At 33.2% G+C, this 27199-nt stretch overlaps 1 protein-coding gene across 7 annotated transcripts in view; it reads left to right on the plus strand.

Moving 5' to 3' along the window:
• The window catches only part of LOC127065600 (neuroligin-4, X-linked-like), a 219171-nt gene that overhangs the window by 18182 nt on the left and 173790 nt on the right, over positions 1–27199 (plus strand). Inside the window, exon 3 of one of the 7 annotated variants that reach the window (XM_050998159.1) lies at positions 7867–8037. The exons of the other annotated variants lie outside the window; for them this stretch is intronic. The gene's annotated coding sequence lies outside the window, so the exon portion shown is untranslated. The remainder of the gene's footprint in view (positions 1–7866; positions 8038–27199) is intronic. 7 annotated transcript variants of the gene reach the window in all.

Consider the following 27199-nt stretch of genomic DNA (forward strand, 5'->3'; position numbering starts at 1 on the left):
TATTAATTCGTATAATAAATTTTGCTAGCACTTACATGCAAGTATAAATTTAAAAAAAATTTTATTCCGTTTTTTCTATAAGAAATCAAACATGTCGCTCAAAGACCGCAATGATCGAGTTATGGACGATATCTGTTGGAGACGAATCAAAGTTATATATGGCGATAAAACGTGAAACAGTTTTGCACCCATAACTTGGCTGTGCAATTTTTTGCACGTCCACTCTTTCGATTTCGCCATCTGTATTTACCAATCCATGTCTCCTTCTTTCTCGTTAGGCGTACGTTATCTATCGTTTTGCCCTCGTTGCATTTCGAGTGGTCGATAACGTTCTGGCAGCTGTCAACGGCAGCGAAAAAATCGCACCATGAGATGTATCGACACTGACGCGACAAGAGAGACCGAGGGAAGAAAAAAAAAAGAGAAAAAAAAGAAAGAGAGAAAGAAAGAATAGGAAGTAAAAAAAAAATTTGATCTTTCGATGAGAGGATGATAGAAGAAAAAACTGCTACCAGGGGAAGCGGTAGAGAAAAAACCATAGATAGGTACAATCATTATTCTTGAAAATTACATCTGCAGGATATGTATAGAATGGATACATGTATATATGTATGTATGTATAATAAGAAATAAAGGATATATATAGGGGTCATAAATAAGTCAAACCGATAGCACTGACGCAGATAGTACAAGTAACTGTCGGCTACCAGATGAACTCTCATACATATATACATATCTGTCTCTACTAGTTAAGTTGGAAAAAAAGAAAGGGAAATAGGAACGTAGATAAACCAACGAAGAGAGAAACCGAGGAAAGAAGAAAAAAGTATGGAAGAAAAGTCGTTGCTCGTTGAATCAAAAAACGTGATTATGTACATAAGTTCAACGGAGAAAAATCACGGTCGCAAAACGATTAATGTAAATTCGAGGTGTGCGTACCAAGGGTTTCTCGTGAAACCGCAACTGAACGTTGCTAGAAGCTAATTGGAAAGCAGCACGAAGCCGGAAGAACTCGTGGTACTGCGAATCGCCGCAACCTTGACCACGGAAAAGGAGATTTTTCCGCTCGAAACATTCCTAGCGAGCTTTTAATGTCCTACGCCGGTAATTCTTTGTTTCCCTTTCGCCTATTCGCTATAAAACTCAACGGAAAAATGTAGTCCATATCTATAGAAAGCTTCTGAACAATGCACATAATTATTATCCACCGGTCTTGCACCTGTATTCTCTTTTTTCTTTTTTTTCATTTTTCTTTCTTTCTTTTTTTTTATCACTTTCAGACGATATAATAGGACAAATTTCGTTTAAACTTTATTCATGCATACGTATGAATAATCACACTTTCCGACGTTTCTCATTTACGTGAAAATTATTGCGAAATGAAATCGGATGATGCTTGCCAGAATTTAAAAACTAAAATTATTCCAATAAAAAGTTTCCAAATTAACCAATGAACATTAGAAACAGGATGTTCATTGTCATGATTTTTTTTTTTAATTTTCGGGTATCCGAAAGAATTTGTTCATTATTTTGAATAATTATTCATACGTATATCGATGTCAGAGATGATAAAAGATATTATCGTTCTAACCAGATAAATCATAAGTTATTTGATTTCATCCGAACACATTTTTTTATTCATTTTTTTTTTTTTATACATTCACCGATTTATAAACGAATAAAGATGAAAGTCATTCGAGCTATCTTTCAGATCAACATTAAAACATGCCTTTGAGCGTTATCAAGAAGTACAGAAAGTAAAGAGCGTTCTCAGAAATGCATAAAAAAAAACTAAAGAGAGAAAGAGAGAGAGAGAAAGAGAGAAGAAAAAAAAGATTTTCAGCAGAACTTAAAACTCTCTTTTGAAGAGCAAAACGCTCGCTTATGAAACGATATGGAGCTTACCGCGGCCTGGAATATCGAGAGGTCAATTTTATCGGACTCGAACCTCTCCCTCTTTACCCTTCTACCTATCCAGTGGACCTTCGCTGGAACTTTCAAGTGCGATCCATTGTGGTCCACATATTCACGACCGAATCCATATCTCTAGGCAACGCGTATGCAGTTTGCTTGGAAAGAGAGAGAGAGAGAGAGAGAGAGAGAGAACTATTGGTGAAAAGGGAATGGGTGAGTAAGAGGGAGACAGAGAGAAAGAGAGAGAGAGAGAGAGAGAGGTTTAGGGAAGGGATGGTTCGAGGGGTTTACATGGCGGCAGTACGAGAAAATCGAGTGGGTACATACGTTAAGCTAGATTACGTGTCCGCCGGCCAGATTGCGAACGTTGTATCTGTTGGATTTATTAAGCAGCATCATACATAACATACTGTTCGATGCGACAGACTCGTTCTGGAGACAGCGAAATCACAATTTCCAATGTAACCGATAGCTCTAATATGAGTGAAAGATTACCGTAACGAAGGTAACGGGAGATACTTTCAATCTTAACCGTAATTCGTTTTTCCAATTATTTGTAACTATTAAAAATTAAAAAAAAATTTTTTTAATATTCAATTTTTTGTAAATATTACAATTTCGAATAATTTTAATTATTGTAAATATTAAACAATTATTTGTATTATCGAATTAAATGTCATCTTATAACGATGAGAACGAAATTGCCATACGAATTTTGTCATTTGCTATTTTCGAAACGTACTGACTAAAAAACGTATATTATATAAAAAAACGTATTATATCATGTATATTAATAATAAAATCTAGATGTACCTTTTACGTAGATATATATTTTCCTTATGATTTTATAACTATATGTCAGGAATTATTTTTCGAATTTGTAAGTTTCTGTATCATTGCTTTGTATGTTTTTTGGTTTAGAACGGTCGGTTTTGCTCGTATAATTCGATCTTCGAAATTACACGGGTAATCTTTTTTAACGAAACAGTTTTCCGTCCGAGCGGAATATCTCGGAAAGTAGTTTAAATTTGCTACTTTCAAAATAATCAGGGGGATATTATCCTTTCTCTCTCTCTCCCTTTTTCCTGACCTTACAGGACTCAACGTTAATATAACAAGTTCTGATGCGGAAAAACGTTACTTTGAAAAGGCTACGAGAAACCAGAAGCAACGGTATAAATTTTTGCGTTATTAGTACGACGACGTTGAGAAAACACGAAACGTATACGTTGGACCTTCTCCTCTTTTCCATCTTCGTCTTCTCTCTCTCCTTCTCTCTCTCTCTCTCTCTCTCTCTCTCTCTCTCTCTCTCTGATACCGCATTAGCGTGAATGCACCGAACCGAAAATTCATGGACTCATTAAAAAGTAGGAAAAGGAAAGAGCGGAGAAAAAGAAGGAATAAGAAAAGCGCACGGGAGGAAAATTCTTATACGACTCCTTTTTTTTATGTCCAAGGAGCGATGCATAATTTATATTCAGGGTTGACTCTCTTTCTTCTTCGTTGCGTTCAATGCTGCCGGTTTTTCTTTTTCACGTTATTCGAGAAATTAATTCACCCTTTCGAATTTCGAGGAATTCAAAAATATCTCAAACTATGAAATGTGCCTCCCACAAAAAGTGATAAATAATAAATAATAAAGTATTATTTTTTATTACCGGAAATCTTTGTAAGATTTTCATGGAAAAATTCAATCTAATATTTCATTGTTAAGCCTAAGAAAAGGATTTACAATGAAGAACAAAATACTTTATGTGCGATTTATTGTTAGAAAAATGTAAAAAACTGAAGCAAGTCTTACTTCGCTTTTGATCCGTTTAATCCGGACCTCTTTTCAGATCTCGTAGCGCGGAAATGGCTCATAGAATCAAATTGTGTCCATTGAGACATTTGTTCAGAATTACGAGAACTATAACATATTCAAAAATTAGCCAAATCCGCGGAAGGACACTTTCCTATAAGAATAGTGCGGGATCCTTTGTCGGATCTCGACATAAAAAAAAAAGAAGAAAAAGAAAAAAGAAAAAAGAAAAAAAGAAAAAAATGAAGAAGATAGAAGAACTCATTTTAAAAGCTTCGAGCTTTATGAAAATGGCAAATGCAATAAACCCTTTATGAAACGTTTTTAACAACGTTCGAAGAATGATCAGCAACGATATTACGAGAATCGATAATGCGTCAATACTTTTCTACAATGAACTTTCCGTCGTCCTTTTATCAAAGGGAACATTGTCGCGGGAATATGAAAGGACTGATCGTCATAAAGTTTTTCAATTATTGTACCGCAAGATCACACAGTTGATTTCCGTAGCCGACGAAGTAATAAAGAGGCAGGGGGAGAGAAGACAAAGAAAGAGAGACTTGTGGGAAAAGAAAATGAAGGGAGCAAGAGAGAGGAAGAAAAGTGTCACGTAGCTTTAATTACGTCACTTATCTACAGTACTAGACAACGTTTTCCAATAATTACCACGAAACCCTTCGAGCACGCTTTACTGACTAAAAGGAGCAAAGCTAATCGATGCTATCGATAAAACGACTCCGTTCAAGTTTCCATCACCTCATTCCCTCCCCACTTATTGCACCGAAGAAATAAGGTAAGCATTAACTTCACGACACTGAATTTCGACGATGATTCTCATTTCGGTAATCTCACCGTGATCCTTTTAATGTCGCGATGCATTACAGATAATAGGATATTACGTGATATCTAAATTATGGCTATAAAATTATAAAAGAAATATAAGAAAAATATTCAAGTCGTAATAAGAAGATTTATTTCGTATCACATATTTTGTAAGCTCCGAATCATACGACATTGACTAAAGCGGCATTAGAATTTTTGGGGACGTGATTTTTATAGGAATGTCACTGAAACCTGCGTCGACGATCATTCGATATTCCGATCCAGTCGTGTATTCCATTTTCGCGCTATCGATAAAACATATTCCTGTACGAATTGAAAGGTTCGTATAAATAGCTATTATAAAATAGAATGCAAGTATCTATCGAGCAATGAATATCAATGTAGAGGGAAACGGTGGAGATAGAAAGAGCATCGTTTTCACGGTTAGTGGGAAAGATATGGACGAAGGAAACAGACAGCGTTCATTCAATATATACGGTGAATCAAACAATACAATGGAAGCCAATAGGTTTAAAAACGTTTATGATTCTTCGATTCGAACAATATTGTTTTTCTCGATCATAGTACAGTACAGTCTATATGTGTTTATAAGCTAATCGAACAAAAATCTAATATTATAGAGAACGGTGTTACTGGTAAAGAGAAACGTTACTTAGCAAACAGTGACAACAAAAATTAAGACGGGAGACATTTATCGCTTATCCTGCTAACTCATTCCGCGAAAGCTCAGAAATGAAAATCTGTTTAGATCCTTTAAAAATTCTATAAGAAATATTAAGAATGATCCATAACCTGCGAAGAACATACTACAAACGTTCGAAGGAATCAAAAATTGTCGTGTACGTAAAACGAAGGAGTAAGAACTCGTAGCGTAGTGGAAACGTTTCAGTAGTGACGGATTCTCAGAGAGTTCGAGTTCAATTTTCCAATTTCCCGGGCTGTCACTCTCCCCTTCGTGGCCGTTCGTACGGAATATTTCCTCCCCGAATCCTCGACACAGAAGCTTGATTTCTTCGCGAGAGACAGGCCCTCGCTATTCCTCCTTCCTCTTTCTTGTCCTCCTACCAGCAGCTGCTACTGGAACGGTTATTTAAGATCCCGCGGGCGTTCTTCTCTTCTGTTTTAAAAATCACTCCGGCTCGCTTAGTATGCCGAGATGGCTCGCGCTAGTCGACTGTGATATTGCCTTAGCGTTACTTTTACCCTATCCTACTCCTCCTTCATCTCCTTCTCCTCATCCTCATCCTCGTCCTCATCCTCATCCTCATCCTCATTCTCATTCCCATTCTCCTCCTCCTCTTTCTTCTTCTTCTTCTTCTACTCCCCCTTTCTCTTTTGCCTTCCATCGAGCTACCTGAAACGTTCCTTCATCCGTTTCCCCTTTCTCATCTCGTTTCGCTGTATTCCGCGCGATCTAACATACCGACATTCAGGAATTTACGGATCCCGGATTGGAAGATCTCTCAGTATAGGCATTGCCGTGAATTTTCGCGAAATACAAATTGCTTTCGACGGTGGTCTTCTCTTCGTTTTTGATACTTTCTCGAGGCTACGTAAATCTTTTGTTTTTCAAATCGTTTCTACGATATTAAGAAGTTTTGCAGTTGGAGCGTTGAAAAAGGGAAATAAAAAAGGAAATTCTAGAGAATACCGCTTTAGCTTTCGGATAAGCCATAAAGCAATATATATTTTAAATGTCGTTAATATTTTTCTCGCTCAAACTTTAAAAGTTTTAAATCAAAGAAACATTTTTGGTAGAATAATTTTTTATCGAATATACATTTTTCGAATACAAATATCAAATTTAATTCATTTATAAAATAATCTTTTTCATGGCAACGAAAGAGAAAATTTAAAAGCGTGACTATAAATTTGTAATTATGAAACCGGTAATCAAAAGTCGGGTTCGATTACTTTCTTTATACAGTCTGAGTGCTTTGAGTCCTTTAATCTGGACGCGGTCGTGTCTGCTGTAGATGACTAGAAAAGGATAGGCCAACGTACCGATAGCTTTTGCACTACTCGGCTTCTAGCGAAACCGCGTGATCGAAGAGCGTTTCAAGGCAATCTCTGACGACCTTCTAGTTTCCTCATCGTTTAAGTGGATATTCTAGTTTGTTGGCTTCGAAAGGTTGAAATTGTTTTGCTATTTTCTCAAAGATTCAAGCCCTCGAAGTAAGTCTTGAATATTTTATATTGACGTCTAGAAGATCGACGGTGTTGAAAGTCTTTGAAAGGAAACGATTCAAGCGAAAATCTTTATTCTTTTCTAACTCGACGCTATGTGAATATCCTGAGAATGAATGAATTATACAATTAAGGTTCTTTCTTTCTGAGAAATGGTCTAATTTAGTTTGCTAACTTCGTTGACTTCACTTTTTCATGCGGCCATTTCGGACGTTTCATTATTTTAAATATTTGTAATTTATTCTCTTTGAAGAATTTTCTTTGTTCTTTTCTCTTGCTTTTCATCAATGCTTGGTAATTCTAAACTGACTAAGTATTTTGCTCGATGAAAAATCACGTAATAAAAGTTAATATTATTACGTTCAATAAATCGTAAGGAATACGAACATTGATTCGTAACGAAGAAAGAAAAATTATCTTACGATTCTCTTGAATGGTAGAAACTAAGAACGTATTTTATCTCCGCTTCTTTTTCTTCTTCTTTTCGTCTTCTTTTTTTCTTTTTCATTCATACCCTCTCTCTCTCTCTCTCTCATTGAATCTTCAATAGATTCAACAGGATCGCAATCGAAGCGTTTTCCTGTCTAATCAGATATAAATCGCACTGGAAGTTATCGTGGTTCCTCTCTTTCTCTTTCCATTGCTGACTTGCACGAGGAGAACGTGAGACGGTGAAATCCGTTTACCGATAATTAAGATCTAGTGGATTCACTCGGGAACGGTACGAATCGCCATAGGAGAAGAGTTGGACACGATAGTGTTACTATGGAAATACGATGTCCATGTACAAAGTAGAAACACACACGAATACATATTATTCTATTCTTGGAATTATAATACAATCTACTAATCATCTTTGTTAAATAACGAACATCAAAGACAATGTTATATTACGTATTACACAACGAAAGAAACTAATTTTGAGAAAGAAAAAGAAAAAGAAAAAAGAAAGAAAAATACGATGTAAAGCAAAGGATGACTATCAAATTATATCTGTGATGTAGATAAGTACTTTTTTAAAAGACACGCTGGCATAGATAATCCTTGATATCATTTGCTCGAAACAAAATAACTAACAATAGAACGAGTCTTTACTTTGCATCATATTTCTATTTTCACAGAATCAATTTCCGTATAGAAAAATATCATGAGAATGGCATTGGAAAATCTTTCTGAACTAAAGTATTTCGACCTGTCGACCGAGATGTCCACGAACTGGAAAATCATCGATTCCTTTCAATGTGGCTCAATGTGGTTCGATCGAAGGGGCGGCCTCCGAGCGATGCATTATGGTAAGAGAAAAGTTTAAATATAAGTTAATGACCAACGCATCATCTCTTTCCTTGCGGTTATGCAAGACATCGCATACGGAATATTATTGGAATACGTGGGAGATTCTTTTGTCAAAAAATAATGGAAAAAGGAAAAATGTAGTTCACCGATTCTATCGGATAAAAGAATTTATTTATATACTATGTTTCGTAAAAGGAAGTTGCATTCAAACGAGAATGATTTTGTGAATTTCATTATTGATCTTACTAATCTCTTGCATCGATTGTCATCTTTATAATCATAAAAATATCAAGAATAACGCGTTAAAAGCTTGATGTTTCTCAGATATTATAATTAAAACTGACTTTAAACGAACGTACTAATCTAAATGGTGAAGTTGCAAGAATCGTCAGTTTGTGCTATGCCAAACTAACAAGTATATCTTGATCTAACACCGTATAATACCTAGTTAAGAGATAATTGCAGTTTACAGACAATTAAGACCACCAAAAAGTACCTCATCTGTTTGCGTGCTTCTTGAGAAAGTTCTTTTTTCAATTGTAAAATTATCATGCTTCTTTGGATGAAATGAATAAATTGTTAAAATATATAATTTAATTTTTTTTAATTTTTTGTATAATTTAGGCAAACAGTACACACTTTTTTGGGTATCTTTTCTCTGTATAAAACGAAGAATAATATCTGTATTGAGTCTACGTAAAAAAAGAAAAGAAAAAAAAGAAAGAGAAAAAGAGAGAAAGGAAAAACGTTGTAACCATCGGAAGAAGGTAATTTCGTGACGAAGTGTGAGATAACGTTCGGTAAAAAAGTTGCACTGGTTGTATCAGAGTAATGAGATTCACGAAACATCGCGTGTCGTATTTAACTTTTACAAAAAAAAGTTTCTTTATAAATACGCCCCCTGTCAAAAGTTTGGAGTACTCTATAGACGAGTTTCGAGATACGTTGAAGTTTCGCTTGGAGAAATTTTTATCTCTGTACATTTTTCAAATTAATTATCCTTAAGAAAGATTAGTTCTCGTCATTATAGTAAGTTCTTTGAACAGTTACGATCTTTTTTGCTTTCTTTCTTTTATAATTTCTATGTAATTAAATTAAACATTTCTGTGTACTCGTACTGAACATTAAAGAAAAAGAAAAAAATTTTATTGTTTTTAACACAACTCGTTATTAATTACGTGTGTAATTTAACATTCGTACGAAAACGTAGATCGATGTATCGTTACTTTTCTGAAAAATTATTCCTTAATAGGTATTCAGCAAGGTTCGTATTTATCGAAAAAAAAGAAAAAAAGAAAAAGAAAAGAGAAAAAGAAAAAAAAAACCCGACGAATTCGGAGAAATCAATAGTTTCCACGGGTAAAATGCCGCGTGGGACGCATCTAACGCCTCGTTGAACTCTACACGGCGATTCCGCAATAGGGATCCTATTCGACGTCGTTTTCGTTGTAGGAGAAGATCGAGTTCGGAGCGTAATCGGAATGACACCGACCGAGTTTCATGTTGCGGCAAAAGCGTTCTCGGACGAAACGTTACGACCGCGAACACGATATTTGACTCAAAAGAATGAAGAGCACTTTGAACTTATTATCATTTTCTCTCACTCTTTTTAAAGGAAACTTTTATCCACTTTTAATTTGCGCGAACAACGTATGTACCTTTATATATTAGGTATGTGTTATTATTCATATGTATTATCATCTCCATACAATACGTACAATAATTACATTAGAAATGTATTTACGTGCTTAGAAAATCATACCTACTGTATTACTTGTATTATATATCTACGTGCTAGTTGGTAGAATTACCACGTTGGTACTTACATTTCATCTCGTGGGAAACTTCGATATATACGATCACGTACAAGTACGTATTATATTTACGTACAAAAAAAATAGATAAAAAAATATGCAAGATGATGAAATGAGGAGTAGTCACAACCACTAAAGCTTTTATAATTTAGACGATAGTCGAGTATCTCATCTTCATACACGTTTGAAAAGAAATACGCCAACAGTTAATTACCATTCCGTGTTCGTTGTAAAAATGAGAGAGAAAAAGTAAAGAAAAAGTAAAAGTAAAAGTAAAAAAAGAAGAAAAAGGAAAAAAAAGAAAAAGGAAGAAGAAAGGAAAAGAAGGACGTTGGAGCGTTATCACGTAACGAGTGAAATTTTCTACGGCGTTTCTCGATTTATCGGATAAGTGACCATTTCCGGTAGGGAAGAGAGACCAGAAAGACAGAAAAGACGAATCGATTAAATCTGCTTCCCATTCGTGGTATGAGTTTCGAAAGCCCTTCCCAACGCCGGCATTCTCCCTTCGTTAGAGAATTTTCTCGCTAATGGTTCTTTCACCACTGGTTGCTATGCACTTCAGGTGTGATTCGATTTCACGCACTATTTACATCGAAATAAAAGCAGAAACGTTCGTAGACCGATCGAAGGAGTCGTTAGTTTTAAGAGTTCGAATTAGCTCGAATATCGTTTGATTCGATTTGAAAGAAGTATTAATACTCTTCAGATGTGATTTCAATATAGTCACTTCGTATCTCAAATATCGACTATTTACAAAAGTAAACTTTCGTTTTCCCAAAAGAAAAGATGGAACGTTTCCTTGACTTTTTCGTTCTTTCAAATATTTCTTTTTCGTACGAATTTGTTAGAAAGGAAAATAAAATAAAAGAAAAGAAAAGAAGAATAAAAAGAAAACTTTACCAACTACGTATAACATATCTTGAAGTTCTTGAAAAAGTCAGAGTGAAGTATACTTCCATATTGTGGCATAAACAAGAATATCGATGTTCTCATCTCTAATCCTCCCCTTATAAGCATGTACGTGTGTGTTTGAGTGTGTGTGTGTGTGTGTATGTCTGTGTATCGTAGTAGTAGGTAAAGTAGGTGCAGTACATGCGCGCGCATTAAGAGGAAGGAGAAAGAGTCAGGTGAAATATAATTGCTCCGGGCTCGTTACGAAAATTAGAGCAGCGCGTTAATTTATTTCGACGAATTGGTCGAGCTCCGAAGTCTGTTCTCGAGGTAGCTATGCGAAATGAGGCTCAATTTGGATAACGAATTTCCGCAGGCACTCTATCGAACCGTCTACCGCGAGACGCGAAACGATCCGAATCGAGAAAATCCGTACGTTTGAACACGTAGAGAACTCGCTTCCGATAAATTAGACGATTTCCTCTTTGCACAATGCCCGCTACCATTCTCAATCATTTCTCCATCGAAATAGAGAAAATCGAAAATTAACCTTTACGAACGATACGACCGTTCTACGCATTTATTTGCACCCGAATGATTTTCTTCGATATCTTTACTCTGTATATATTGTCTAATTTAAAATTGTAATATTTCAGATATCGCTTTAAATTACGAATGATAATGTCTATATGAAGTAAATGAAATAACATTTTGAATACCTATGTACATAAATTGAAAATTGAAAATTTATGGAATGAAATGTTGTCTTATCTTTATAAAATAAAAGAAAACGTATGATAGAATTTAAATAAAAAATATACAGAATGAAAATATGTTTCGTTCGACAAAATTGTATTTCTGTCTTCGTTATATGATGGAAAAGAAAATATTAAAAGAAAACAACGAATGAAACATAGGAAGAGAAAGAAATATAAACTCTTTTTCAGATTTACTATGGTTATTCGTCCAAAAAAATTTTTAAACATAAATATTCGAGGTAATAACGTTACGTAATCGTGCGTGGAGAAAGAAAAAATAATGGCCAAACCCTGGACAAAAAATAGTTTGGACGAAACAAAGGAAAGAAAAATAACAATAACAGAGTTTTAGTATCACGTTTCTAAAATAATATCGCAAACCTTCCATTCCATTTACACAAATATTTCTTACGCTTCACAAATATGTATAGATATTGAGTTTCTTTATTTGTTCATATCTTTGTAAAACAAATATAAAAAATAGAGAGGAACGACCAGAAATATACATCCCCTTTCATATCAGTTTTATCTTTTAGAGACCGTAACTCTTCTTTTAAACAAAAACTACGTGAGTAATAAAAATTGATGACACCGAGGGAAATCTAAAGTATTGATTATGTACACTGTCTAGTAGATTCAAGGGACTCTAATATTAATGAAATCTTCAACTTTAAATGAAATTAAAGCAACAAAATATCCGAATTTGCTAATTGATTAATATAGAAATGGGAAGAATACAAACAATAAAATGTATTAAACGTAAGTCGTTAATTAAAAAATAAAAAAAAATAGATATCTATTGGATAAAGTTAAATAATAAATTCATTATTCAGAATTTTATCAACGAATCGCTCTTTGTTAATTTACACGATATTAAGTAATCATTAATTAACTATTCATTACTCTCGATTCTCGTTGAAAACGAAAAGAAGAAAAGAAAAAGAAATGAAGTTGAAGTTATTGTTTCCTTGAGAACAATGCCATAGAAAAAAGTTTGCGTTTTAGTTGAAGAAACGTTCGAGCTATCGATACAAGAATCATCAATTCGGTGGGTTCGTTGGTTGGTAGTAGACTAGAAGGATATGCAGGTCAATCTGCACGCTTGAGTAATTTTCCGGGACGATTATACTGCTCGCCACGCGTTCCACACAAGAACTTCTAGAATCTAGAGAGTATATCTTCCCTCGAAGATTCTGAGAATGTACCAGAGCTTAATTACTTACCCCTTATATACATTTACATAGGATGAATAGTGCTGGGAGAAATGGTAATCGAATTAGCGATTACTAGCTATGTTTATCGCCGTATTAATTTATCGATTAATTATTCGATACGATAATTATAGGAGTAATTTCTGACGAGGATTAATGTGTACTTAAATAGGTATACAATCGATTAGTTTGCATAATAATAACAAAAGTGATTAAAATACTTCCTATAATCGATTTCATATACTAAGGATACATATGAAAAAACAAAAAAAAAGCAGGAAAAAAAGGAAATATCGAAGAGACCTATGCTGTATACATATACGAGCATAAGTGCACGTACGATTGTCATTACGCGCTATTTTATCTACGAACGTGAATCATTTGGTCGAAAGATTTCGATCGATCGAGAATTTGCAGTTCGTTGAAAAACAAATCGTTTTAGATCTCCAGCTGCTTTCTCCTTTTTTTTTTTACTCTTTCTTTCTTTTATTTTTCCTTCCATCAGCGCTTAGTCGTCAAAAACAATGAACGTAATCGACGTGCGAACAATACTGTTCTGGATGGATCGTTCGTGTGATATCGAGAAAATTAGAGGCTAGAAACCGGATGAAAAAACTATCCCTCATAGAATGCGAACTCTACTTCGGATTCGTCTTCGTTTCTTTTTTTTCTTCTTCTCTCTTTTTTTCCCCCTTTCTTTTTTTCTTTGCTTTCTTTTTCTTTCCTTTTTTCAAACCTTCTTCATTATTCGCCAGTTGGCTCGGAGGCTTTTGTGTCGACGCGGACGGAAGAATGGCCTACTTACCCGTAAACGCGTTCACTCTCGCTTATATACGGAATCATAGAGCGTGATGTAATCGATATCACTTTGTCGGCGTTGCTCGTATCGTTCTAAATCGATGATCGATGGATTACAACGAGAGAAGCCATTTCTGCGCGCAAATATATCTATTTCAATATGGATCAAGAAACAAGTTTAAAAAATATTTATTAATAATTATTACCGTGACTTTAATATATCGACAAGTACTATGTATTGTTACATCATTACGAGAGTTATATTAAATTCTATCTTTGGTATGAAGAACACTACAACTATCGAAACACCCTTAACATAACTAGTTTCAAATTTCTCGTAATATAATTACTGAAATAATAATTATTATATAATGATATATTCAAACACCTGATTGTGCTTATTTGTTATTATAAAAGTACATAAATGAAATATCATTGCGTATAAATTGTTTCTTGTTAATCATCTGTCCATCAAATTGTCAGACGCGATAGAAATAATAATTTTAGGATATGAAATATGTAACTTCCAATAAATTCGTAAAATAAATTCGTAAAACTATCTAAGGAAAATAGTATCTGCAAATTGTAAGTCAAGCTCGAAGTATCTTACGCTCTTATTCGAATAGGTTTTTCTTTGAGATCGATCGAAAAGCCGGTTTTCTCGCAGTAGCACCGTATAACTTAGATAACGTACAACTTAGACAACGTACAACTTAGGCAACGTTCGAGAACCTTGTTGCAAAGGTTTACACCTGTGCTTTTGCTACTCTTTCTCTAGCAAGTAACTTGCGAGGAGAGTAAAATTATGGCTAAAAGGACCGTATCCTGTGCACGAACTGTCTACCTATTTTTCTCTCGTTAAGTGTATCTCGTCGACTGAAGCCAAGCTGTATTTGAAATTTCCTAAAAGGGAAAAGTTTGTCATACAAAATCTCAAAAAAATTATTTTACATGATAGAAAAATACGAATCAATGATATATCTACGATTAAAAATTTTTTTGTTATAAATTCTAAATACAAACGTGTCATCTGTAATTGCGTTAACCAACAAAACTCTCAAACGATGAATAAACATTTTTTCATCTCTCCTTGAATTTCATTTCGAATCATTATTTAATATTCGTTCACTAACATATATGAATTATAGAATAAAAAATATAATAATAAATTTTATTATTAACTTTAATTGATTATTACGAGACTCAACGTAAATTTGATTTACCAAATGAATAAAAGTCAATAGATCAACGAACACAAAGACTTATAATATATTTACTACAATGATTAAATATAATCGAGTATTTTCATTAGTATTCCTTCAACGAGGAAACGCAAACAATCTAATATAAAATGACGTTTCTTACGAATTACTAAAAGAGGATTGGTGAAAAGACGAAATCGAATTATCGCAATTTAATCTCGATCAGAGTCTCTCTCTCTTTCTCTCTTCCTCTTTCTACCTCTATCTATCTAACGAGAAGCATTCTCAGCTAGCCGGATTGCACTGGCTGCCGTCCTGGCCTGACTAAGTTGCCGACATGGACGGTCCACGAATAAATTGGCAAAGTTCTCCTATAATATTTCACGAGGTAGCGCGCGCAAAGCTTTCCGGAGTAAGAGAGAGAGAGAGAGAGAGAGAGAGAGAGGGAGAATGAGATAGAGATAGAGATAGAGATAGAGATAGAACGAGTGAAAGCACGGGGTGGACTCGCTTGGACTCATTTCGCAATTGCATTGTTTCCACGTATACGAGAGAGAGAAAGAGAGAGAGAAGGAGAGAGATGCGAACTTTTGTCCACGACATCGTTAAAATCGTTAAGAGAACTCAGAGCAATGGTCGCCGGCATAGTGTGGTAAAGGTGGCTCGTTAAACGAGACCACGACTGAGAACGAGTTATCGATAATTCTACTTATCCGCCTGGGAAAAGTTGTTTCGAGGAAGCGTCGATGTCTGTCGATTATCGGACGGCGTTCGAAACTGTCCCACGAGATTTCATAGCAAAGATATTAACTCTTTTTTCTCTCTCTCTCTCTCTCTCTCTCTCTCTCTCTCTCTCTCTCTCTCTCTCTTATTCTCATTTCTCCTTATTCTTTTCCGTGGTACTTGACAAGTCTTAAGATTTGAACAAAAGAATAGGATGAAAAGATTTTGATTTTTTCTTTAGGAGAAACACGCGCATTCGTGAGCGCACACACACACACACATTATTATTCATAAGATCGTTTGTTTAAAACCGTTCAATTATCATGTTATTCGATGTGATTTTAATGAGGAAAAAAATCGGGAGAAAGTATAAAAGAACCGAAAACCGGAAATTAATGGAGATAAGCTTGGCTGATGATGCGTGAAACATAAAAAGTAAAAAGGAAGAAAGGGGTATTATTAACGTAGGGAAAAAATATTATACATAAAGAACAGGAAGTCCATTTAAGTAATTACTATAGGCCGATAAGCGCTCCTTTATATATATAACCTTCCTTTCATTCTCTTGTCCGTGACAAAGCAAAGAAATATGAAAAATATGAAGGATGGAAAGAAAAACGAAAATCTTAGGGAAAGAGGAAAGAAACTGAAAGAGATCACTAACTTGTCGACTACAAGATGTAAACAAACTCATCAAAGTAGGAAAAAGAAAACCTAGGAAAGAAAAGGATGATATAGGAGATATAAAAAGCTCAATTAAAATATTATAGAAAAGAAAAGAAAATAGATAGAACGTGAGACGTCGGAAGGATCGATTTGAAAAGGAAGGGAACAAAAATTAAAAAGAAAATTTCAAACATTTTGTTTTCTTTTCCATAGAGAATAGAATATCGAAAAAAGAAGTTAACCGAATACTTGTTACAGGAATAAAGTCGTGTACCTATTAAAAAGAAAATATCGAAAAGAATTATTATTAGAAAGAAAAAGGAGGAAAATTAATTAAGCAAACGGTGTATATACCAGATGAAAAATAAAAAAAAATCGATCGTCTTTCAGTTCTGTATATATGATGTAAAAGTAATAAAAAGAAGGGATGAATTATTCGATAAACAATCTTCGTTAGAAAATAAGAATGAATGAAGAGTCAAACGAACGAGAAAGTTTATTTATACATAATCGAAAGCTAGTTAAGACAAAATACACGCAAAATGATTTGTTCTACGTGAAATTCTCTATATATTCTATTTGGAGAAGGTAACCAAAGCAAGAACCGATAGTAACGGCACGTGCACAAACGCGCAAACTGACGTTTAACTGTCGCACGAGGGCAAGCTAAGCGAACATTATCTCTCAAAACGTTTGCGCAACTACCGACACAGAGATTAGAAACAAACGTAAGAGCTTCGAAGGGTCACGTCGAACAGAAAGTGTTTCTAATTGCGAATTCTACAATTCTTTCGGGTTTACATTGAATATATATATATATATATATATATATATATATAATATATATATATACGTGATGCATACTAACAAAAACACGCGGTTCTCCTTTAATAAAAAAAAATCCTCACAGATTTTGATTCAACAGGGAAATTTAAAAAAATTGATTTAAAAGAATAAAAGGAAAAATAAAAGAAAAAAAAATTTACGTCGTTCTAAATTGTTCCGTTAATTCGATTATTTATCAAATTTTTATGTGTTTTATATCTTTATATACAGTTTATTATATTTTAAGATTATTAATTGTATAGCGAAGTACATTAAGGTATAAAAGTTTTGAAGTTGATATCGTTGTTATTAAATAATGACCATAAAGAAATAATTTACACGTTTAACAGTTTCAATTCGAACGAAACAGCTTTGCCGCGCTAACGGGAACGTCAAGGGAGGAAATATGTCATTTACCGGTAACGATCGTTTCGCTCCCTAGAAAAGGATACTTTAGCGGAAAACCTTGTCGCATAAGCTTCTTACGAAAGTTTCAGAACGGTGGATTAAAGATAACGAGCGAGGGAGAGAAAGAAAGACGAGAGAATGGGAAACACGAAGGAAAAAGAGAAAAAAGAAGAAGAAGAAGAAAAGGGGCTCACTTTTCGGATCCCAATGCGACAGGGAGGAACTTTATTATTAAGCTAGCGAGGGAAATGTTCACGAAAAGAGTCAATGTCGTTTCAGAAATCTTCATTCTCGATCGGGAACGTCTTTGGGAACCGGAAACATTGTAAATCTTATCGAGTGATCGTCGATGTTGCAAACCATTCGAATTCATTGACTTCAAAACTTGTTACGTTTCAGAATCTATTTTAAAATAACTATCTACCATGTTGAAAACTTTCAAATTCCATAAAAATTCAAAAGCTTTTCCCACGCGTTCGTATACTATTATATATAAACACAATATTCCTTATATAAAAAATAATACCTGCAAGATATAACGGATATTTAATATTCATTAATAGTTATATTCATAAAGAAAATGTTCTCATTAAGATATTGTGTACATTACTATGTATGTACGTCATATCCAAAAGTTTGTTTGCCTCGTTGAGAGATCATAAAGAAGTTTAATGAAATAGTATTTTTTCATATCTCATGAAGAAAGGGTAATATAAGAACAAATAAAATAGAATAAAATCAAATAAGGTCGAATAAAAACGAACAGAGTCAAATTAGATCGAATAGGTTCCATTAAGGTCAAATAAGAACCTATAGAATCGAATAGAACCAAACAGGATAGAATAAGGCTAAATAGGACCGAATCGAATCGAATAGGATTGAATATGACAAAGAAAATTTATACCAGTATTAATATCTTATTTAGATATTCTGTACATTACTAGTTTCATATCTAACAGTTTGTTTACTTTATACTCCTATTCTGTCCTATTCTGTATCAGTTCTATTTGGTCTTATTCGGTCCTATTCGATCCTATTCGATACTATTTGATCCAGTTCGATCCTATTCAGTCCCATTCTGTCCCGTTTGATTCTATTCAATCCTATTCGATCCTATTCGGTCCTATTCGATCTTATTCGATCTTATTCGACCTTGGTCGATACTATTTGATCCTTTTTGATTCTATTTACAGCTACGTTGCTTTTTTATCGATAGAAAGTATTTCGTCAATTATTTTTATCATCGTTATTTATTGCCGATTATCAAATGTATAATTTCTATTCATGACTTTTTTTTATCAGATTATCATAAATGTCTTAAATATACGATACTATATTATATACAATACTTTATATATCAGATCAGAAGTCAACAATGCTATAGACATAGTTTGTAGTATCATTAATTTCTACTTATAGAAAGATTATCGAACTCGTTTGAAATATATGTGCAGCAAGTTTCTCTACTTTTAAGTTAAAGACCCGAACAAATAAAAAGTCAAGTTTTCATGGTATAAAAATAAAAAATATAATAAAAAAAGTTGGTACAATAAAAGTCGTTAAAATGATTCATGTCCGGCGATTTGCGAAGAGAAGACGGACGATGCGTATGAGATTCCACCTTCCACTAACGAGAATTCCGGAGCGGAAAGTTTCACGATTATCGAACCGGACGTTTCGCTAGTGACAGAAACGTCTCGACTCTTTTCTCTAAGGTATCCTTCTCTGAGATAACTTTTGAAGGAATTTTAATAAATATCTATGTCCCATGACAGGGACAATTTCTACTTGCTTTTGTCATTTCTTAAACTTATTAAAAATCTCTCGAAGGACGACGATATTCCATTCATCGAATAATATCGTTGTTCAATTACACGCTTATACGACATTATAATATTTTCACAAAGATCGATCGTCGTTTATGAGTGAAGTATTAAAAAATATAAGTTAAATATATTTCTGAAAAGTTTAATAATTATAACAGTTTAATCGTCTTATATATATATATATTTTTTTTTTCGTAGTAATTAGCAAATGTTATATTCCATGTATATATTATTTTTTATGTTTTACAAAAAATTAATTAAACGGTAATAGATCATATCAATATTTTATTATTAATAGATTTTAAACGTATGCATATCGAAACTATCGGACATAGGAATACGAAAAAAGTATAACATTTTTTTGTGCCTTTCTTTTTTTCTTTCTACCTTCCGCATTAAAGCTACTTCCGTTAATTACGGTGCACGATATTGAAGTACCTCTTTATTTAACGTTCTTTTTTACGAGACTATTATGGGTAACACGTTTTTCCTCGAAGCATTTTGAAAATTCTGTTCTTAAAAACGTATACTGAACAAGTAGGTATATTGTAGGTATATTGTACATACTTATACCACCTAAGCGTTTTTATGTTCGTCATTTTATGAGCGTAATGTATAACGACATACGTTCATGAAAATATGTGTAAATCTATTAACACAATTATTATATAAATATAACGTAGATATAATACGAGTAAATAATATAATAATGCAATAGTATAATCATATCTTATATACAAATACCTATACATAAAGTTATAAACATACTATAGGTTGACGATTATAGGATGACTCGAAAGAATTCATGAAAATCGAACTCAAAAATGTTTTAACCCTCAGATATAAAAATTCTAGTTGAAACGAATAAGAGTAAAAGATGGTTGACCGTTGAGTTTTATGGTAGCAAACCGATGAGTTTTTATCTATCTCGCTATAAAGTCGTGCAACTTGGCCGTGTTTAAACGTAGTTCGTGGTCCAAGTCAGTACTTTGAAAGAGATTCGCCGAAACGGAACCGAATTGTTTTTCGTGAAAGTCCCCGTAAAATTTTGTATACTTCTACTGTTGTGGGAAGTTCTCTATCCTTCTCTTTCTCTCTCTCTCTCTCTCTCTCTCTCCTTCTCTCTTTCTTTCTTTCTTCCTTTTTTTCTTCTTTTTTTGTCTTTCTTTCTTTCTTCCTTTCTTTCTTTCTTTTCTCGCAAGGAGCACGATACAAAAGCGGCCACCACTCAAGAACTTTCTCGGCTATTCTCGCACGCTACTCTGCTTTGGACATTTTTCGAACTTGGTAAAACGTAATTTATAATGTCGCGCTAATGGAAGAAAACTTCCAGTGTGGCATAAACAAGAAGTACGTTTCTATAATCTACCTTGTACCAACGTACCATCGTAGATATTTTCTTCTGTCTCTCTCTCTCTTTTTCTCTCTTTGTCTCTATCCTTCCATCTCTCTTTCCAATTGAGCTTCGAGTTAATCGAATTTCGAAGAAACGTTAGATTCTTTTACTTCACACAAAATTGACATCGTATTGTTAGTTTATCATTAACGTCAATAGTACGGAAGAAAATTTCAAACGAAATATTACCGATGAGATATTGCATCGATACTATAATATAACCATTCCACATCATATTCTTACTAATTGGTTAATAACACAGTTTACATGGCATCAGGTCTTACGGCTGCTTCTCTGAATATATTGCTAGTGTTCTCAGCAAAAATTTGCATAGAATTTCGATTACTTCCTTCTACCTCCGCTGGGAGAAATTTGTCAATTAGTCGATCGGTTATCGGGTTATCGACAGTTTTCGGATATCGGCAATACAGTATTAAATTTGTGTTTCTATAGTTATATTTTTTGACTAATTGCTAAAGTTACAACGGTAGAATCGTATAGTTAACCATATTTTCTTTATCTTTTTCTGTTAAAGTAAAAAAAAAAAGATAAAGAAAAGAAAAAACCACAAATGTATGTACATTCCTTATAAATTTATGAAGATATATATTAAATACAGATCTTGCCAAATAAAAGGACAAACCAATAAATGATACGAAGAAAAAAAAGGAAAACAACTTTTATTAATTTTTTTCTTTCGTAGAAATTTTTATCAAAATTTACTTTGAAGTATTTATCGTAATCGTTTTCACTTATACGTTTTAATGTTATCGACAAATTCGTGAAAATTGAGAAACTTCTTGAAACGTATAAAGATCTGTTCAAAGAGTCGATAGAAACGTCTATCTGGAGTGCTTGATTGCAAACCGTAAATTAAGTTTCGCATAGAGCTCGCAATGAAGTTTTGCATTGCTCAAAGTGAAATGTAATTCAGAATTTTCATTCGCTTCAAAATCGCCATAAGATTATCATTAAAATCCGAATACGAAATATATTGAAACATTTCTATTCCAATATATAAAAGATATGTAATTTAAGTGGATTAATTTAAAATATTTTTGTTACTTAGAACAATATATATATATATATATATATATATATATATACCTGCAGAACATCATTTTTCTTCAACATTCTTTCCCATATTGTAATTAATTATAAATAATATTCTATCGAAAAAAAAATTTTTGTTCTATTTTATTCTTGTTTCTTTTACCAAACTATCATTCTTTTTTTCTTAATACAAATATTGGCGAAGAAAATTGCTGCTACGTCGAGCAGTTTTTATCGGAGTTGGATAGGAGAAAACCGGCTACTTTCAGCAGGATATCCCGTATAAGTAGCTTTTCTAAATCTCGCATAGTCAGGCATTTTATATCCGCCAAAGAGAGTACATATTGAACAGCTTCGGACGTCAAGTACTGTGTATTTATTTTATGTAAATCCTAATCTGATCGTTAATATTTAGTTATTGAAGTATTCGTTTCTTCAACAGAAAAAAAATTATGTAATAAAAATATCCCAAAAATACAGCTTATCAAATTTAATTGTAAATCTCCATGAATGATATTTAAACGATACATTTGTGATACTTTATCTGAATACATTTTGAATACATGCATATTAAAAAGTTATATGTCTTCATAATTGACCATATTAAATACGATTAAACGATGATAGGTTCTATCGGCATAAATTGAATAATCTTTAATTCTTCATAAGTATCTCATAGAAGATATCGTTACTAAGCTAACGATAAGAAATCGTTCTTCCTTCTTCGAAGGATTTCCTTTTCCGTAGAAATCACTACCTTCGTAAGGCAATCTATTTTCAGAGCTGCGATATATATCTAACTAGCGTCGTAAACCGAAAAACCTTAAAGGAAGGTTACTCGATTCAGATCGCGAAATTCCCTAAGCGCACATTCCATTTACACATCGTAAATTTTGTGAAAGAGCTGCAATGGTAGCAAGATATGTAGTCCGTCTGTATGTGCGCATATATGTATACATATATGTCTATGTGCCACAGAAGACATTATTTTGGTTTCCCATAGAGCGTCTCAAGTTTTCGTCTCAACTCTCTTTTGTTATAGAGCTTCGGTGGATGTAAAATAGTTACTCCGTTTCGCGAGATCCTTCGAAACCATTTCTCAACATCACTAATTCAAAAAATAATAATTATTTTATCAATGTCATATCATACCTATCAAACAACTTGCTATCATCTTACGATACGTTACATGAATTAAATGCTATAGAAACAAAAGGATGTTCATTGCAATTTTATTTCGTTTATAAATATTCTGATTTATTTATCGATTAATAAAACGTTCCATCGAATGGTTTGAGACGAATATATAAATGATCTAGAAATGATTCCTTCGTATAAATATATAATTAATTTTTTGTGATATTTAATACAGTTTGACTATGAATTTTTAATTTATCAATGATCTAAAAAATATATCACGAATATTGTAATAACTTGATTAAAATAAAAGTAAAACAAAAATAAAATATAAAAAAATATACGTATATATATATATATATATATATATATATATATATATGAGTATAGTAAGTTTCGTAATTAGGAAAGAAGAAAAAAGTTACATAGAAATACGATTGGTATTGCGCAGCTTCCGTCAATATAGCTAGAACAGAACGACAGACAGACAGAGACAGAAAGAGAGAGAGAGAGGGAGAGAGAGAGAGAGAGATGCAAGATTAAGTGCACGCCGTGAACAGAGCAACGTAGGGAATCAATACTTACCAACAGAATTCAACTTCAGTAAAGAGGAAGCAGTTTTTCGATTTTTGACTCGAGTGAATGATTTCGTCCTTTGAAGCCACAAGAGATTTTTAATATTTGAAAAATTATTTCATATTGCATTAATTCTTTTTTATCAATTAATAGATTCTTTACGCACGAACAACATGGACGCGTACATAGATAAATAAAATATTTCGAAATTTTTAATATTTCTCGTTTTAAAACTGTATCGAACTGAAAGTGGTAGATGGAGCTTGAAAGTTGATGAAAATTTCAAAATCGGTTATATAAAAATTAAAAAAAGAAAAAAGAAAACAAAAATCCAAAATATCCTTGCATCGTTGATTAAACAAGATGCAACAGGACCTTTTATATATGTAGGTGATGAAATTTAAAAACTATCACGTTATTTCAATATTTTTACGTAGTCGAGTTTGCGACGTTGACGGGTCATTCGTCTTTTAATCACCCAATGAATCGTCATACGTCGGAAACCATCGAACCGGGTTATCGTTGTTATACGGATCGAAGCTTGTCCGATCATCCAATAAGCGAGCGTTATTTTTGTGACCACGTAACACGCGAAACGACGCGACAGTTCGTAGTGGAAAAAATAAAAAGATATTTGAAAAAAAGTTGTGTGATCGATCACGACTCGTATTTTTTTATAGCTGACGTGATTCAGCTTTCAATCACGATCATATATGTCCATCATGTTACATATGAGTTGAGATATGTTATCACCGTTTCGAAAGAATCAGAACTTCTTTCTTCAACATTTCATTTAAGAAGATTCTTGAGAAATTTATTAATCGATAATTATATTTCTATTCCATTCATTAAATTCCTTTACGACACAAGTTCAAACAAACAAACAAATAAATATAATTGAGAAATGTATCTGTCAAAAAAAAATATAATAAAAATTTTCTCCTTTAAGGATAAATTCTGTCACGGAAATGTATGAATCTGTCGTGCGCAGTAGGTGCAGGAACAAAGGCTAACGCGCACGCACGTGCGTCCTGGACTATGTGTGCTTGTGTGTTCGTTTTATCGGGTGTCTAATCGATAACGGTGGTATATCCTGGCTTCGTGTCTCTCTGTGTCTAAGTTTATGTACGCGTTGGATTCGTCTCGAGACACGTATGCATATACACATACTACTATATATGTCGTGTGCGAATTAGAAAAGGAGAGAGAGAGTGTTAACAAATCAAAATCTCAAATCCATACCATCAGCTATATAAATATACATACATATATATATATATATATATATATATATATATATATATATATACATACATATATATATATATATATATAAATGATATTGTATTGCCGTTATTATTAACTTTAGATTTATGGACATCGTTTGTATAGTTATTTATATTGAAATCATTTTATTGAAACATATATTATTTACTTTGTATAAAATCTAATTTTTATCAAATTGATAGGTATTCGTAAATATCGTTAACATTAGAATTACCAATGTATTTTGATCATATATATCAGTTCATTCGCGTTCTCCTCTTATACTAGATTATAATGATATTAATAATTACAGAATTTGATACTAGCTATTTAAATTACTTCGCAGTACTTTTAATATTAATACCAATTATAATTATTACAGTATATCTAATTATACCTATATCTATAATTTCGTTATTTAATTATCAAACATATTGATATATCCTTTCTTTCGAATAAATACATTTAAATAAATTATATTTACACGTACTGAAATGTATTGTCGTATAATTAACTCTTTCTAAACAGTTTCAAACTGTTTCGGTCACCACTTTCAAACGGTGTCGATTTGTTCGTTTGTTTCGAAGAACATGTTACGTTTAGTTTAATCAGTACACGAGTAATTACGTGGACGAGTACTAGGAAAAACGAGATTCTATCGTGAACGAGACATCGCGCTGATAGCGTTTCGTTTGTCACGCGGTAGACGTGGTTTCACCATCAACGCCAACATGTCAGAGGAAAAGGCCCTGCTAAAGGTTGGTTAGTTCGGTCTACCCTCGCGGTATACGTAGAATATACGTTTGTTACGAGTTTTCCGTGTTCGGCCACGTTTTATCGTTCCATTCCCGATGATTCAAATAATGCACGCGGTAATTTGCTCTCCGTGGTTGCTTTTAGTTATCGCGATGGACGCTTCTATCGATTTCATCCAAACGTTATCGTCCTTGTCACTGATTCGTTCGTTTACATAATGGAACGTATAATACACGTGGATATACACGTGTCATTTCGTGACACTTGCTTGTTTTTCCATATTTTTCTTCTCTTTTTTGTCCTCCAGCTCTCTCTCTCTCTCTCTCTCTTTCTCTCTCTCTCTCTCCCCTCCACCCCCCACATATAAATTGAGAAACAAGTCGAGGAGAATAATGACATTAGAATCGATCGATCGTGGGTGGTTATTTGAAAGGTAGATGACATACACGTACGTATTGTTTGTGAACCATTGTCCGTCGACCGATCTTCTATAAATCGATATATTCACGATTACTTTTCACACTTCTTTCTATTTCTTTTTTTTCTTTTTTCAATAAAAAATAGATAGATTCGTTATCATATTTTTCACGTCGAAATTATAACGAAATTATAAAGAAAGATTAATATTATAAATTTTAAGAAGAAAATATGTTAAAATATATATCATTTGTTTTGTGATATTTATAATGGAAATAATATTACATAGAGTCTAAGCATAATATGAATAAATATTTTAAATTTGTAAATATAATATGAAGATGATAAAATTAGACGTACCATATTGTATAAAATGTCAAGTATGGAAAATATAAGGTAGAACATTTTCGCACGACGTAGATTGTAAAACGTATAACGGAAAGGTGGTCTCTTATAAGGAAACCTTCGAAAATTCGGTTACTTCAGAATACGCTGGTTCGAAATTGATAAATCACTGCTACGATTGGCTGGCACGTCAGAAACTTTCTGTGCCATGCTCGGGCAACTTGATGCTTCGAAGGTTCGAAGGGGAACGCTCGATACCAGACGCCTAGAAAATTATTCACGAAGCGTCCTATGATAATCGCTTGTGACGTTCGATACGTAGTTATCGAAGTTACATGCAACTCATTTTTGTGGAGCCGGGACATGACATGAAAATAATTACGATTCGACGCGATCAATTTTAGTTTTATCCATGGTCGTTTCCATAATTAGCTTTTTAATCGAGTAACACAAGAAGAATCTTTTTAATGTAACATTTACAAGATCAAAGTCGACGATGATAATTATTATCATTGGACGTTGCACTAAGAAGAAATTTATTAATATTGATCTTTCGATAAAAATAAAAAGTCATTTAAATATTTTGAAATAAATCAACATTGTTAAAAAATATATATATATAGAAAATAACGTGATTATCATCGAATTAATGTTTCTGTTCTATTTATATAACGTTCACAAATTAGTCTACATGTATATAATAATGTTAATTAAAAGAATAACCAAACTGGTAAAAATATGACAGTGGTAATAATAAAATAGCTGTATTTGTGATTAAAGACTTGCACCGGTTAGACACGCATTATGTACATACACATGTGCATACATATACAGTAGTAGTCAGGTCGATTATTGGTCAGGCACGTATTTAACGAGTCGCTGTCGCAACTCCGGATTAACCCTTCACGTTTCGAACATTTTTGGCAAATGTTAACAGTCAATTGGACGAATTTACACGTAATAGCTAGTTGATTGTAATGATTTATGAGTAAAAAGAAATAAAATACAACAGTTGATTCTGGTTAATGAAAATTCATTTATAAATTCAGTAAATATTTGTAAATCACACTGTAATCATGAAAGATAAAAA

The sequence above is a fragment of the Vespula vulgaris genome, chromosome 8 (assembly GCF_905475345.1).
Source record: "Vespula vulgaris chromosome 8, iyVesVulg1.1, whole genome shotgun sequence".
Taxonomy (NCBI): Eukaryota; Metazoa; Arthropoda; class Insecta; order Hymenoptera; family Vespidae; genus Vespula; species Vespula vulgaris.